The following is a 5,000-nucleotide window of genomic DNA, read 5'->3' on the forward strand; positions in this document are numbered from 1 at the left end:
TCGCATCGCCAGCGGATGAACGGCGGACGTTTCCCGCACTCGTAAGGTGCAATTCACACCTATAACATGCGTTTCATGAAGAGATATTTCCAATATGCGACATTCCCGCTGTCCCTATTCATGAGCTGCGAGCTGTACCACGTACAAGCTACAGACGCGATCGCATTGCTCACTGTACGGATTCTCATGCTGAGCCATCAGCTAGGAAGCGCCCCATCCATGTCGGCACCCGTGGGCGTTGCACTCGCAGTCGCAAAAAACGCTGGGCAAATATATATCTCGGAAGAGTAACGACAGTCCGAGCCTCCTGGCGTTGCACTCGCAGCCGCAAAAAAACGCTGGGCACATATATGTCTCGGAAGAGTAACGACAGTCCGAGTCTCCTGCGTGGGAAGAGTCTTTCTAGGCCCTGACCCACGGGAAGGGTGTAGCTTCCCCCATCCCGGACATTTGACGTCGTCACACTACCGGTATTGACTAATAGACTGATTGCTGATAATCATTAGCCATACACTGGGGGAAACGGCCGACAGGGGCGGCAACATAGTGGAGCCGCAGTGTCACTAATGTACAGAGATAGAACAGTTTCGACTGGAACTAGAGTAACCGTATACACGGCACTGATTAGTAATAGATGCAGAGCCATCAGAATACAGATAATATATACAACCGTCCCTATACATGCTGAAAGACTCTGCACACAATGAGAACCACACGTCAGCCAGACACTCTTATCACACACTACTCTCTTATCACACACAATATCTAACCACCAGCATGGAAGAACATCCAGTGCATCCTCTCCGCCACATGACACAATCCACACTATCATTACCAGACCGGGAGGTCCACCCAGAAAACACAATATCCCACCCTTCCGACATCCGCACATTGCTCAGCTAAGCCACGAACACCCACACATGTCCTACACAGTGGTGCACCCAACATCACAATACTGCCTCCTGTCACAGCACACAAACAATGGCAGGAATGAAAGACACAGATCTGCCACAACCATGGAATCGGAGCGCCGCCTGTCATGAGCCAAAAGTGCATCCTGACGTGACAAATCGGATAATACCGCAGGCATCCAATTACGATAATCACTATCAACGAACCTGCCGCCCCCCCCCCAATACACCTTTCCCTACAACAATGTGTATCTGAACCTACGCTATATCGTACCTTAACCTAACCTATATCGTACCTTAACCTAACCTATATCGTACCTTAACCTAACCTATATCGTACCTTAACCTAACCTATATCGTACCTTAACCTAACCTATATCGTACCTTAACCTAACCTATATCGTACCTTAACCTAACCTATATCGTACCTTAACCTAACCTATATCGTACCTTAACCTAACCTATATCGTACCTTAACCTAACCTATATCGTACCTTAACCTAACCTATATCGTGCCTTAACCTAACCTATATCGTGCCTTAACCTAACCTATATCGTGCCTTAACCTAACCTATATCGTGCCTTAACCTAACCTATATCGTGCCTTAACCTAACCTATATCGTGCCTTAACCTAACCTATATCGTGCCTTAACCTAACCTATATCGTGCCTTAACCTAACCTAATTTGTGCCTTAACCTAACCTAATTTGTGCCTTAACCTAACCTAATTTGTGCCTTAACCTAACCTAATTTGTGCCTTAACCTAACCTAATTTGTGCCTTAACCTAACCTAATTTGTGCCTTAACCTAACCTAATTTGTGCCTTAACCTAACCTAATTTGTGCCGTAACCTAACCTAATTTGTGCCGTAACGTAACCCATGTTGTGCCGTAACGTAACCCATGTTGTGCCGTAACGTAACCCATGTTGTGCCGTAACGTAACCCATGTTGTGCCGTAACGTAACCCATGTTGTGCCGTAACGTAACCCATGTTGTGCCGTAACGTAACCCATGTTGTGCCGTAACGTAACCCATGTTGTGCCTTAACCTAACCCATGTTGTGCCTTAACCTAACCCATGTTGTGCCTTAACCTAACCCATGTTGTGCCTTAACCTAACCCATGTTGTGCCTTAACCTAACCCATGTTGTGCCTTAACCTAACCCATGTTGTGCCTTAACCTAACCCACGTTGTGCCTTAACCTAACCTACGTTGTGCCTTAACCTAACCCATGTTGTGCCTTAACCTAACCCATGTTGTGCCTTAACCTAACCCATGTTGTGCCTTAACCTAACCCATGTTGTGCCTTAACCTAACCCATGTTGTGCCTTAACCTAACCCATGTTGTGCCTTAACCTAACCCATGTTGTGCCTTAACCTAACCCATGGTGTGCCTTAACCTAACCCATGTTGTGCCTTAACCTAACCCACGTTGTGCCTTAACCTAACCCACGTTGTGCCTTAACCTAACCCACGTTGTGCCTTAACCTAACCCACGTTGTGCCTTAACCTAACCCACGTTGTGCCTTAACCTAACCTACGTTGTGCCTTAACCTAACCCATGTTGTGCCTTAACCTAACCCATGTTGTGCCTTAACCTAACCCATGTTGTGCCTTAACCTAACCCATGTTGTGCCTTAACCTAACCCATGTTGTGCCTTAACCTAACCCATGGTGTGCCTTAACCTAACCCATGGTGTGCCTTAACCTAACCCATGGTGTGCCTTAACCTAACCCATGTTGTGCCTTAACCTAACCCATGTTGTGCCTTAACCTAACCCATGTTGTGCCTTAACCTAACCCATGTTGTGCCTTAACCTAACCCATGTTGTGCCTTAACCTAACCCATGTTGTGCCTTAACCTAACCCATGTTGTGCCTTAACCTAACCCATGTTGTGCCTTAACCTAACCCATGTTGTGCCTTAACCTAACCCATGTTGTGCCTTAACCTAACCCATGTTGTGCCTTAACCTAACCCATGTTGTGCCTTAACCTAACCCATGTTGTGCCTTAACCTAACCCATGTTGTGCCTTAACCTAACCCATGTTGTGCCTTAACCTAACCCATGTTGTGCCTTAACCTAACCCATGTTGTGCCTTAACCTAACCCATGTTGTGCCTTAACCTAACCCATGTTGTGCCTTAACCTAACCCATGTTGTGCCTTAACCTAACCCATGTTGTGCCTTAACCTAACCCATGTTGTGCCTTAACCTAACCCATGTTGTGCCTTAACCTAACCCATGTTGTGCCTTAACCTAACCCATGTTGTGCCTTAACCTAACCCATGTTGTGCCTTAACCTAACCCATGTTGTGCCTTAACCTAACCCATGTTGTGCCTTAACCTAACCCATGTTGTGCCTTAACCTAACCCATGTTGTGCCTTAACCTAACCCATGTTGTGCCTTAACCTAACCCATGTTGTGCCTTAACCTAACCCATGTTGTGCCTTAACCTAACCCATGTTGTGCCTTAACCTAACCCATGTTGTGCCTTAACCTAACCCATGTTGTGCCTTAACCTAACCCATGTTGTGCCTTAACCTAACCCATGTTGTGCCTTAACGTAACCCATGTTGTGCCTTAACGTAACCCATGTTGTGCCTTAACCTAACCTATAATGTGCCTTAACCTAACCTAAAGTGCGCCGTAACCTAAACTATATTGCGCCTTAACCTGACGCACGTTGTCGCTGAACCTGCTCTGTAATTGTTATGCAACCCGTTAAAGTAGTGTAGTGTTGCCTAACCGCAACCCTCGCAATATAGTTCGCTACTCGCACTGCCCGGTCCCCTGTGTATCGCGTCATGTTAAACACCTTGCAGGTGTTGCTGACTTTCCACATGCTCCTGCTATACACTGTAGTGTGGATAGCAGCAGGACGTACATGCCCCCCCCCCTTCCCCCCTGCCTTCGCAAGCTGGTCGGTGAGAAGTTTGCATGTTCAATGCCCTTCGCATGCCGACGTACTCAGCCTACGTTGTGGTACGGCCTGTCACCTGTCCGCCGATGTACGCAAAACCCACAAACTGTACTGCACATTGCTCCGTATGTACTGAATGATACATCGTGGCCCATGTGACCGTATGACGACAGCGCCTAGCAACGGCGGACCATACAGTCCAAATATTGTGCACGCAGCTACGTGTCGTCTCCCTATAAGAGCTGGATTGCAGTGTGGTACGCCATACAGACGTGTGGGAGGAACGGACGCCCTGGATGGCGATCAGCATGAGCAGTCTGTTGATGTAGTGGAGCGTGTATTCGGACGTAGTCGTCTCTTCTCACACACCGTGATAGCATGTTGCACCGCGTTCCACATCTGCGACATGCTGCAGAGGCGGGCTGACAGTCGTTCGCGCAATGGACACCGCATACGTACGGGGTCTACCTTCCACGTGTTCTCTAGGCGTGCACATGTTGTTGCGTCTATGTGGGCAGACGTAGTGTGTTGTGACACCTGACACAGGCATGCAATACTCGTTGCAAATGGCGATGGACGTGTACGTTTGCTGGTGACGTTACGCAAATGAACAACCGGTAACCCGTTGTGGTGCGGTTGTTCTCGCTAGAGGTGAATCAGTGTTGGCGACGATCGGTCGAGCTATTAACCGGTTGTTTCAGGGATACCCACCATGCCCACGAACGTGAAAGGGGACCCACCATGCCCACGAACGTGAAAGGGGATCTGGGTGTGAGGCGATACGCGGCGGTGGCTGGGTGGGACCGTCCCCGGCCGGTGAGGGGGGGCCGCCCGGCGTGCTGGCAGCGCGGTGCGTGGGCGCACGCGCTACAGCCGGCTGGTGGGGGCGGCCGGTGGCAGGCGCGCCGGCCGACGGACGCGGCAGGCGGCGCAGCTGCGCGCCGGCGCCCCCTGCTCGCGGCGCCTTGCGGCCAAAGTAGGTCCTCGCGGGCCCGGTGCGAAGCGCGGTGGCCATCTGCAGTGTGCTGGTCCGATTGAGGACTTTGTGCGCTGAGGATGCGCCGCCGCCCGGCGCTCGGCGCCGCGACGCCGTCTGCTGCTCGGTCGCCCCAGCGGTTCTCGCAGGTGGTTTGTATCGCAGCTGTGCGGACGTGTTGGCGCGTG

This window comes from Schistocerca serialis, unplaced genomic scaffold (genome assembly GCF_023864345.2).
Source record: "Schistocerca serialis cubense isolate TAMUIC-IGC-003099 unplaced genomic scaffold, iqSchSeri2.2 HiC_scaffold_1029, whole genome shotgun sequence".
NCBI lineage: Eukaryota > Metazoa > Arthropoda > Insecta > Orthoptera > Acrididae > Schistocerca > Schistocerca serialis.